The sequence below is a fragment of the Haemaphysalis longicornis genome, unplaced genomic scaffold (genome assembly GCF_048455015.1).
Source record: "Haemaphysalis longicornis isolate Haplotype H1 unplaced genomic scaffold, Haemaphysalis longicornis Haplotype H1 scaffold_2, whole genome shotgun sequence".
NCBI classification, from domain to species: domain Eukaryota; kingdom Metazoa; phylum Arthropoda; class Arachnida; order Ixodida; family Ixodidae; genus Haemaphysalis; species Haemaphysalis longicornis.
Window position 1 is genome coordinate 251,411,894 of NW_027526295.1, and position 12,037 is coordinate 251,423,930.

Consider the following 12,037-nt stretch of genomic DNA (forward strand, 5'->3'; position numbering starts at 1 on the left):
TCTGAACATGCCAGGAGCCGTTTCCGTGATTTTGTGGACTTAATATGCTTAAAATGCTGCAGCGACGACAAACAAACTACGTGAGAAAAGGCAGATGATATCACGCATTCATAGCTATCTCCTTTCAAAACACCCGCCCCCGTTGACAACCGGGTCGGTCGCTTAGGCGGAGTGCTACCTTACATGCACTGTTGCTGTTCTTAACTTGTTCTCGATTATCGCATGCTGGTCACCGCCAGGTTACTGTCGGTACTGGGAGGTCGCGAGGTCCATCGGGTGTTCTCGGGTCCTACGCGGCTACCATGTGCGTGAAAGGTCGTTTGAAATCCTTCGGGGCTTTGACTTTCTGTATAAAGACATGATGCGAGGAGTTAGTACAGCCTGTTCCAGTTTGATAGGGGGCTTATGTTTATGCAAGCTTCTGGCTGTCCGGAGGGTCGCGCAATACGAGAGCTGGATGGCTGGGGTATTCGTGTCGTTGAGGTCCTAGGCTTACGCCATACGTGAGGCGGCTCTCAGTGAAGGCCCTATCCCGAGTCACCGTGGCTTGCTGAGATGCTCCACTGTATTTATTTGACTTCGCGGATTGAGTGCAGCATGTCATTGCATTTCTGTTTTAATTTTTTGACATAAATTCCGGGACTGTTTTTGTTCCAATGGACAGTACCAGGACGGCAGTGGCCTCAATTGAAGCCTAACGTGATAGTTGCCAACGGTGACTTAAATTCCGGGAGGGGGGCGGGGGGGGGACAGGTGATGTGTGTGACCTCAAGGCTATTCACAGCGGATTGTATGTACAAGATCTGACCCCTAAGCAACTGATCGTACCGTGATCAGTTCGAGGCAGTTTCAAGTTGCCAGGCTAGCGGCCGAGACAGGACGTTGTGTGTTCCCATTCAAGGTACGGTTTACGAGAGCGTACAGGCCGACTTTGTAGAAAGGCCCTGATCCAGCTTGCAAAAAAGAAGGTAAAAATTGTGTGGATGGCTTAGAAATTATTGTGTATTTTTGCATAATTCCCGATTATATGTTGGGCCTTTTAAAGGAGTTTTGAACGAATCTATTCCTTAATGACATTTATAAATCAAATCTTATTGCTGAAGTACCCCTTTACTCGCCCCGAAGTTTACATGAACGGACACTTTCTCTTCGAGGAGTCTTTTTATGTCCAACGCAGAAGTTGGAAGCTGGGGCACAGTTCGAGAAAAGAGGTGTACTGTACACCTACCCACATAAGGATCGAAGAATTGAAAGCAATAGAGAGTACGCTGACCTATCTCCACTGAAGGCAAGCGCGCTTGAAACTGCAACCATGATACCGAAAAAGAAGGAGCCATTCAGTAAATATTGCAGCCCCGTTACTTCTTATTCGGCATAACTCTAGTCGTAAAGCAAGAAAAGACAAAATACACGTTAAAAGCAGCTGTAGTAAATTAGGGAAGAAACAAACATCAGAAATATCAGATGCAAAGACGGAAGCAATGAGCACCGAGGAAAGTCTCTCCCCGCATAAAATGTTTTTATGCGCCACAGAAAGACCATAAATCCGTGGGTTAACGCTGTAAGATGGTGTACGGGCATGATCGCTGTAACTGTAAGCCGCGGCGGTAAATGCAAACATGGATTTTTTAGCCTGCAGAGCAGTGTCTGAAGTACGTAACTTTGTGCGAAAGTTTTTAAGGGCGTATGGGCCTTATCTCAACCAGTGGCGGGGCCTTCAGCTGTTGCTTAGGGCGTGCGAGCTTATGTGCGTGAGGGTAAATGCTGTTTTGCTATATAACATGCCGCTCTATTTGTGCCGCGGCTGTTTTGTTATGTTTCCAACTTGCTGCTTCTCTTTGAAGCTCTTTATTTTTACAGTTTTATGTACTATCGGCGTCAAATGAAACGCGAACACGACAATATGAACCAGAATGTGCAGAATTGAAAAATACTGTTCGTAGAGTTCATATAATGGCATGCTATTGGTATGTTTGGAAATACACTTTTCCCAACTTCGTTTTTGTAACTAAGCCACGCGTGATTTTGGCTTCCATGGAAAGAAATCGCGCTATTTGTGCGTTCAGGTTCATATTTTCGTGTTCGCGTTTCATTTCACGCTGATAGTACTTGGTATTCGTATATTGTGAGCATTGTGTATTGTGACCAGCGAGTGGACTATGGACAGATTACTAGTGCCTTGTCTTCATCTGTACATAATCATCAGCACTATATCTTATGCCTGCTCTTCCTCATCTTCACTCCTATCATCATCATGGTGTGCGGGCCATTCTAGCGTCAGAGCTTCTGTAATAAACGTCGCATCGGACCCCTGCCTCTCAAGTGGTGGAGGGTGCGTCTTGATCCCGCTGTGTACCTCTCCGGTCCCACCACTGGAGCTTCGTTCGGGCATCGTTTACCGCCGCGCACCATGCCTATGTCGCTGGAAGCGGGTAACGTTTCGGCAGGCGCACCGGCCCAGTGCATCGTCACGACCAGCCAGCGGGATCCCCCGAAGTTCGCCGGCCTTCCTGGAGAGGATGTCGAGGACTGGCTTGATAGCTATGCCAGGGTGAGGGCGTTCAACCATTTGGATGACATTCAAAAGCTCCGGAATGTCTCTTTTTCCCTCACGAAAGTGGCAGAGACGTTGCTTTTAAACAACGCGGATTCGATGACTGACTGGGTGGACTTCACCACTCGGCTGCGCCTGATTTTCGGGTCTCCGGCAGGTCGTTCCAACGCCGCGAAGAAATTGGGGGTGCGCATGCAACATCTGCAAGAGACGTATATCTCATACATTGAGGACGTTCTTGCCCTCTGCACCCGCCGCGGTGGCTCAGTGGCTAAGGCGTTGCGCTGCTGAGCACGAGGTCGCGGGTTCGATTCCCGGCCGCGGCGGCCGCTTTTCTGATGGAGGCGAAAAGCAAAAACGCCCGTGTGTACGAGATTTCGGCGCACGATAAAGATCCCCAGGTGGTCAAAATTAATCCGGAGCCCTCCACTACGGCGCGCCTCATCGCCTGCGTTGCGTCGGCGCGTTAAACCCCACAATCAATCAATCAGTTCTTGCCCTCTGCGGGCGGGTGAACAAGGATATGTCGGAGGCGGATCGCGTTCGTCACGTCCTGAAAGGGATCGTCGTACAGTTCGCTTTCGAAGCCCTCGCCGTCCAAAATCCGACAATCGTTACGGAAATGACGGCTACCTCTCAGCGCTTGGACGACCTTCAGTCTGCGCGTCTTCAGCCGGCCACGCCCGCTTTGAATCTTGGTGACGAAAACCTTCGCACACTCATACGAACGATAATTCGTGAAGAGCTCAACTACCACTCCGCTGCATGCGCACCGGCCTGTTCTCAACCCGCCTACACACCACACTCTAAGAAAAAAGGGTAGAAAAAGGGAGCAACTTTCACTGTTCGTCCCTTGAGCCGCGCAGTTACTCCTTCCGACTAACTGGTTAGCCCCTCAGGCACGCGGGTATAGGGCCAGGAGCAACCCGGTTATGTCGCCGCGTACCCTCCTTCTTCGGGGACGCGGCCTTACCACAGAGGGTGGCAATCACCACGTCCTGAGCCTCCGACCTATACACCTGTGTGTTATTATTGTGGGATCCATGGCCACATCGCCCAGTTTTGTCGTAGGCACCAGCAGGATGAACGACGCGGTTATACCCATGACGAACGTGATGACCTGCGACTCTGTTACAGCTACCGCCAAAGAGCCTACCAGTTTCCAACGCGTAGACCTCAACCTGCGACGGACTCCGCTGATGTTCCCCGCAACTCCCGTGAATACCGACGCCGTTCTCCGTCCCCGTTTCGCCGTACTGTTTCACCTCTTTGCCCTGTGGTTCACGATACCAACCAATTCTCGGAAAACTAGGTCATGCAGTTTCTGGGGGAGGGGGGGGGGGGCTGCATCAATTGGGACGATAACAATTCCTCCAAAGCATCCATCTAACGTGTTGTCAGTATCAGTTGAGGGTATTTCTGTTAAACCATTGGTGGACACCGGCGCAAGTATTACGATTATTCATGAAGATTTGTGCACTCGACTTCGCAAAATGAAAACTCCGTACGACGGTCCTTCGTTGCATGGCGCCGACAAGACTTCCATTCGGCCGACGGCACACTGTACAGTTCGTGTTTCAATTGATGGTCTATGTCACCACACTCAATGTGCCGTGTTGCCTCCGTGCCCTTACATGCTTATCCTCGGCTAGGATTCTCTCTCTTCGACGTCTGCTGTTATTTGCTGCCGCACGCCCGCAATCAGCCTCGTGAACACTGAACATTCAGTACTTCCTGGCTCCGAGGCCCTGCCCCTGGTATTAAATGAAGACTATGTTGTACTGCCTCGTCACGAGCACATTCTTTCGGTTTCGGGAGCACCAGTTCTTGACGGAGACATGCTAGTCGTCTGGCCGTCTTCTTTCGCGAGAGATCGCCGTTCCTGCCTGCCTTAACCGATTTTCTCAAGGACGTGCCCTAGTCCCTGTACAGAACACCACAGCTGAACGTGTCCTCCTTCCGCAAGGCCCTACGCTTGCTTCTGTGTCGGGCACCGACCTCACACTCCTCCCCGCCAGCTCCGCTTCAACTCCCACCTGCACCTCCCCAAACACAAGCGCACCTCAGTGTTCTTTCGAACGCACCATCAGCCCTGATCTTACATCTGAGCAGAGACTATTGGAACTGGAAGTTTTAAACAAGCACCGTACTCCATTTGATACACACTCCAAACTTTTCCCTCAAACGACCGCTGCCACGCACCATATTTGAACTGATAGTGATACCATTGTTCGTCGCAGCTCTTATCCCGTCTCTTCTTAAGAAAGGAAAATCATCGAGGAAAATGTGGCCGATATGTTAAAGAGGAACGTTATTCGTCCGTCGTTCCGTCGTCAAGTCCGTGGTCCTCGCCAGTGGTATTGGTTGAAAAAAATAATGGCTCTGTGTGCTTTTGCATTGATTATCGGTCACTTAAAAAAATTACCCGCAAGGATGTATATCCAATTCCATGGATCGATGACGCGCTCGAATGCCTACAAGGAGCCGAATACTTTTTTCAGCCTAGACCTCCGTTCCGGCTACTGGAAAATACCTATGCATGATTCGGATAAGAAAAGACAGCGTTTGCAACTCCCGAAGGTCTATATGAATTCAACGTTATGCCGTTTCGGTTCTGCAACGCTCCCGCAACTTTAGAGCGGGTGATGGACACTGTGGTCCGGGGACTCAAATGGAAGACTTGTTTCTGATATCTAAATGACGTTGTTGTTTTCTCGTCGACGTTTCATGAACACCTCAAGCGTCTGAATGAAGTCCTCGCGTGTCTATCAAACGCTGGACTCCAACTCCGAAATAATACCATTTTGCCAGCAAACACCTCAAAGTACTAGGTCACATTGTTAACAAAGAAGGCATACGGCCTGACCCCGAGAAGATATCGGCGGTAGTCAACTTTCCTCCACCCCTTCAAGTAAAAGAGCTACGCAGTTTCCTTGGTCTTCTGTCGCACTTTCACCATTTTGTGCGGAATTTCGCTGCGATTGCGCCTCCTCTCAACCAGCTCCAGCAGTCTGGTACGCCTTGCATCTGGTCCGGTGAGTGTCAAAATGCTTTCGAAGCGCTGACAGTCGCCCCGACGTCTGGCCCAGTGCTCGCCCATTTTGACGAGACAAAGCCCATCATTGTCCACACAAACGCCGGTGGGCATGGCATTGGGGCCATTCTACTTCAGAGAAATTCAGAGGGGAAGGAGACGGCTGTTGCTTATGCAAGCCGTGCTTGGTTGACTGATTGGCTGCCGCAAATTCTGATGAGTCTTTCGACGACAGGTAAATGCAGTCTCCAGCACGCTCCCATGGCACTCCCAGAACCTTCATCCGAATTGCGTCTCCCGCTTCATTTTTGATTGCGACGTTGTCCCGCACAAACTGATGTCCGAGCTCCTCTGAGTTCGATGCCCATTTTCGTATCTCTATTTCAGCCTCGGAGAATATTTTGCGAGCTTCCTCGTACACTTGAATTGCCTTTTCTACGCTAGGTACACCAATTATGAGGTCATCCACGTAGAATGCCCTTTCCAGCAGCGCTACTGTTCCCGTGTACTGCTCCCGACAGGCGTGGAGATGATGGCGAATCGTGGCAGCCAGCAGGAATGGGTACGCGGGTCATCCTCCAGGTGACAATGGGGACACCAGATTATCTCGCGTAGGCAGTCATTCCACCCAGAGGAATCTCAACGCGTCGCGATCTTCTGGTCGAATCAGCAACTGCAGGTACGCCTTTTTTATGTCTGCGACGATGACAACAGGATGACAACGAAAAGTCATGAGCAGCTGAACGACTTCGACCCCAAGCTTCATGCCCTTGCAAAGGACGTCGTTTAGGCATGGCTGGCCGGCTGTATGCAAATTGTCGCCTGGGCGCTGCTGTTTCGCATCTCGTTCCGCATGGTTGTGTTCAAAATATGCTCGAATTGCCCTGTAATACTGCTCGAGCAACTCAGGTTGTTCCCGGAATCGGTTCAGTTTGCGTCCGCAGACGGTGCTCCGCGAGCTGACGATTGTCGCTGCCAGGAGGTAAACCAGGAACCTGGATCATAAGTGGTACTTGGTACCGGCCTTCGATAAGGGTGATGTTTCGCTCGCACGTTTCCATCGGGCTATCCTGCAGCGACTTTTCGTGACTCGGGTGATGAATGCCAATGGCATCCAGCCGCCACATGGCGGACGCGTCAAAGTCCAAATGTCCGGGTGAGATGCACGACAGGAACATGGCACTGGTAAGAGTGCATGCGGGAGAAGCGAGCCTTCTTTGAACGGTCCAGCCTAGAACTGTTTCTACTGCTGTGAGGGCTCCGTTGATTCAGTCCACCCTGCCCGGGGCCACCTTCCAGTACGCGTCTAAACCAACCAGTACGCTGACTTCATTTGCTTTCGATGTACTCGGATGGAAGGCGTCGGCTATGTCGTACCGCTTTTCTATAAGGGTTGCACCAAATATGTCGCGTAAGCTAGCGCGAGTCAAAGCCCCAGAGCCCAAGACGGAGCGATACGTGCTTCTTTATTGGCTGTCCTCGAACAACTACCGATGATGATCGTGGCGCGTGCTCACGCCCGCTTCCTCCATCTTTTATACACAATCCATCTTTTTTCGTGTGAAGGCCATGGCTACACTCTTATCGGGGGACAGCTGAAGGCCACGGGCTGTGAGGTAGCTAGAGATGTTATGGAGGGCTTTCTGTAGGCGCTGCTGTGTAGATCGTCGAGAACGTGAGGCACACCAGATACAAATGTCATCTGTATATATTGTGATCTTCACTCCACGGGGCAGGACTCGCTTGAGTGAAATGAGAGCTAGGTTGAATAGCAGTGGACTTAGTACAGCACCTTGTGGCACACCCTTTTCTACAGCGTAGTAAGATGTGGGGCCGCTTGGAGTAGACATAAAAAGCTGCCGTCTATCAAGGTAGTCCGCTATCATGCGCATATTCTGCCTCCAAGACCATGGTCTTCAAAACCGGCAAGGATTGCTGCGTGAAAGACCGAGTCGAAGGCGGCTTTGATGTCCAGGAAAATGGCGGTTGGTGTACAGCCGGAATTGATTTATTCTTCGATAGAAGGCGCTAAAGCGATAATGTTATCTATCGAAGATCTGTTTTGACGGAAGCCATTCATTTATTGGGGAAGAACTTTCCTGCTCTCAAGATACCAGATCATTCTTGAATGTATCATTTTTTCTATTAACTTTCCAACACAACTGAGCAAAGCAATAGGCCGGAAATATGCGTAGCTTGTTGGCGCTTTCCCGGGTTTCAAAAGTGGTACTATTTTTGCAAGTTTCCACTACGGAGGCACTTTCCCTCTTTGCCATATTGAATTATAGAATTCTAAAAGGCGCAGCTGAGAAGGCCGTGACAAATGAGCTATGGCCTCATAGCTGACGCCGTCATTGCCTGGTGTGGAGCGCTTGTTCACATCGAAGATGGCCGAAGAAAGCTCTTCAATTGTAAAAGGAAGGTCAAGGGCTGGTTCGGACACTCCCGAGTTCGTAGAGCAAGACACACGCACAAGTCGGGGTGAAGGCGTTGATGACGTTGAGAGAAGTCTGCAATATTCCTTGGAGACTCGCGAAAGAATTTCGCCGGCTGCCTCGGTCCTTTTCCTCAAGCCCAACGCGAAGCTCAACTTTCGGTAAAAAGCTACAAGCATCCGGTGGCGCGTGTCTGGGACCTGGAAAACCTGTGGCGAGAAAAAGCGGCCCGCACTGAACTGCAGCAAAGAGGCTATCCTAGACGAGCTCACAGATTTCGCCAACCGGAATCACGCTCATGCCCCTTTGTTGCTCGAAGAATTCTTCACTTACGTCGCGAAAATGGGCGACACAGTGTTTCCATGGGAAAAGATGAGGCCTCTTCTGAGTCGAAGACTGGAACTTGTGATAGAAGAATTTCACGAGGCATCAGCAACGACTGACCCGCCAGCCATGCCCAATGTGGAGGTGTTCGAGTACGAAGAAATGAAATATGGGATCTTCGAGGCCATCAAACGCTTCGACTGTGCGCCGTTCAACATCCAGCGGCTGCGTGAGCTGGTGGTAGATCCCTGGAAACACTACAACCACACCGACATGTTCACGCGTGCCATGGAGAAGAACGTTCTGGTTGTGAGCAGGATGGAGCCAAGGTCCCTCGCGCAGCAAGCCAAGGCATCACTGCCTTCGGCAGTCAATGGAGTCCTGAGTGTCTGAGATGGCGCGATCAACGGCAGTTTCGCTGATTCCATGGCAGAATCGCTCGGAGGGGTGGATTGCAAGCATGGCCGCGGCCAGGAAGAGGGCATCTCCGCCTAAATGTGGTCCGAGCCCAAACGGGGACATCGCCGCCAGTATGGTAATCATCACCGGCGTTCCCTTTTCCCATCGCCGACGTTGCAGGGGCTGATTCCTACGTGTGCATCGCGGTTTTCATGACGTTCCGGTCGCCGCTAATGCTGCGAATGCTGACTTTGTAAACAGTGCTTGCGGTGACCAAGGATAAGAGCAAGAGTGGTCAAGCGGGGAACCTTGAGATGTACACAGACGGCTGATGAGACGCCGAGCATGCCTTGCAACGTGTAGAGCTTCGTCAGTGACGACGTTTCTCCGTGGCCCTTAAACTTCTGATTACCCAGTTTTTTCTGTATATTGAAGTCTAGATATAATAAAATGTATAGTTCAAATAAGCTCGTACTACATGTTCTCTCACATAATCCTTGTAGGTTTGAAAAACAAAATATCGGATTGCTTGGATCGATTGATATCTTGCAAATTATAATTGGGGCAAGTTGAAAAGTTCATAGCCGAATGCTTCATTTCACAAACGGCGCCTTTGTTTGCCAAAACCGCGTAATCGGTTATAAATGCAGTGCGCACACTATGGTTAAAAATGCCAACCCTATTGGGCAATGGGAAAGTATGGCAACCGAAACGCATACTAAAGCGGCAGCATTCACGTCCTGTACACAGACACACACTAGCTGCAGTGCACTTTTCCCATTTTAGGATTGTGTTACTGGCATCTTTTCTTATTAATGTCGGCCTGACAAAATGTTCTCACGTAACACTGCACTCTGCCAAGCCTCTAAGAACTATCCCTACTGTAATCCCACGAAGAAAGAAATTTCTCAGTTACTTAAGCCCGCTTACGTGATTTGAAGGCGAAAGCAGACGATACTCATTAGACTATTTGCTGCTACAGCTTATTAGGACCTCTTTATTTTGCCTGTATTTTGGCGGAAATCACTCGATCGCCTTCAGTTCTGCAACACCATCTTTGCATATCTTTATTTAGTTTTTTTTTTCGCATACGGCGCTAATGAAGTCAGTAAACCGGCTGGCACACCCCACGGCTTCCCTAGAATCAGGATTCTAAGCGGCTAGTAGCGCCTTTCTACTCACATAACTTCACGTTCAGGTGTGTCACGCGGAGCACGAGGTCGCGGGTTCGATTCCCGGCCGCGGCAGCCGCTTTTCTGATGGAGGCGAAAAGCAAAAACGCCCGTGTGTACGAGATTTCGGCGCACGATAAAGATCCCCAGGTGGTCAAAATTAATCCGGAGCCCTCCACTACGGCGCGCCTCATCGCCTGCGTTGCGTCGGCGCGTTAAGCCCCACAATCAATCAAATCAAGGTGTGTCACGCGGCACCCACTATTTCACATTTACGTTTCTAATTCATAATTTTGTGAATTTTGTGAACCGAGCACAGTAGCGCCTCAAAGCTCCCGCTTCCTGGCCAATCACCCGGATGGGTGTGTGCAACCAAGTAAAAAAACAACAAGAAATACAAGATTTGTTCCACGGCTGGCAACGTGCGGTGGTACCGTAGATGAACGGCGCTGAATGCACAGTGCAAAACTTCTTCAAACTTTTTCTTCTAAATAGCAGTTCGTTTCGGTACAGTCAAAAATAGCATTGAGTACTTGGAATGACGGGTCGGAAAAAAGACCCAGGCACAAATTGCTGCTGTACGCCCATCAGGTAACGAAAAAAACTTGCCGTAAAGATTTCTTTTTCTCGGCCTGCGCATTGTTTGCTCAGTTGAGCGACGTCACCCGGGTTGTATCGCGGCGGCTTCCATTCGGTTACAGCAATAAACGCACTCAATAGTCACATTAAATAAAACCGCAACAAAAGCAAAGAGTACACTGGAAGGCGTATCTGCTCGACGATTACATCACTCAGTGCCACTCTGTTCTGGCGATAACTACTGATTTCGCTGTGCTTCCAGGCAGGAAGGAAAGAATGAAAGCGTTTATTGGCAGCGTTGCAGGGTCGCTTAAAAAAGAAAAAAAAAATTCCCCGCGCCTTCCCGCGAGGGGAACACGAGTAAATGCAGAGCTTTGGGGCCTCAGTACTGATTGAAGGCAGTGTTGCTTCCATCGCTTCTTCCGTGATGCTGGAATAGCAGACACGAGTAAACGTGGGCACGAGCGTCAACCAAGGAAGGAAGGAGCAACGCAGTGACTGAAACACGAGCGACCGCTAGCCGCTATATTTGCAGCGCGCCCAGTAGAGGGAGAGCAGTACGGGGGGGAGAGCGCGCATGCGCAAGCAGTGCGCGCCCTTCCACGCCCCACCGCGCTGCTATCACGCACCTGTTACGCCGAGACCGCGACGGAGCGAACGGGCTGTCTACGACGCATGCGCGCACCAGCTGCTGTTCAGAGGGAGGAGGGAAGGAGGCGCACCTGCTGCGGACGCGGAACTGTTGACACCGTCCGACGCAGGAAGAGGCGAGGCTAAGAAATGCTCTGCATTTAAAACGTTTCCTTATTTGGCGGAAAACACCTACGCATGATACGCTTTAAAACAGCGGCGTTATGGTGAACCATGTATTGCTGGCGAACAGATATTGCAAAGGTAAACAGATATTGCAAAGAAAACCTCGCACTAAGAAAGTGATATATCAATACACACAGGGAATACATGGTTGCGAAAAAATGAATGTCTATTCCTTTGCCGTACATCTGCCGCTGGTGCAGTCAACCTTAAACCCGTGATCATTCTTTTATTGTTAGCTGTGATGGGTATTGTCCTGGAATATTTTACAACGGACCGTTAAAAAAGGACATAAGTATTATATCCTACACAATTATTTTACACATGTTTATGGGGCGCGCTACGATGTTTTTGTTGGGATGGTATTGCATAGCTTGTGGAAGTGTCGCATTACGGGCTGGAATTCGGCTCTCCTCGGCAAACGAAGTTCATTTTAAGGCGAAAGACTTAAAGGGATACTAAAGGCTGAATGAAATTTTGTTTTAACTGAAAGTTCATACGATTCTTAGCTCTTTCGGTTTTTGTTCGACGAGCAATGGTGCATTATTTGCTGAGGAATAGGCAAACAAATCTGGCCTTTCTCTCACCCGCTTCCCTTTCATTTTTCATGACGGAGCTACTGCGTCACAAACTAGGAGCGAAGCACCGGCGGTACTGGTGCGGTATACAGCGTACACGCTGGCACCGGTAGCTTTTACGTATCCGACGCATGGTGGACTGCGGATCG

General features: G+C 50.0%; 1 pseudogene; it reads left to right on the forward strand.

Annotated features, from left to right (window-relative positions):
• Positions 1–8,365: 8,365 nt before the first annotated feature.
• On the forward strand, positions 8,366–8,740 carry LOC144168593 (serine/threonine-protein phosphatase 4 regulatory subunit 2 pseudogene; annotated as a pseudogene).
• Positions 8,741–12,037: the final 3,297 nt, after the last annotated feature.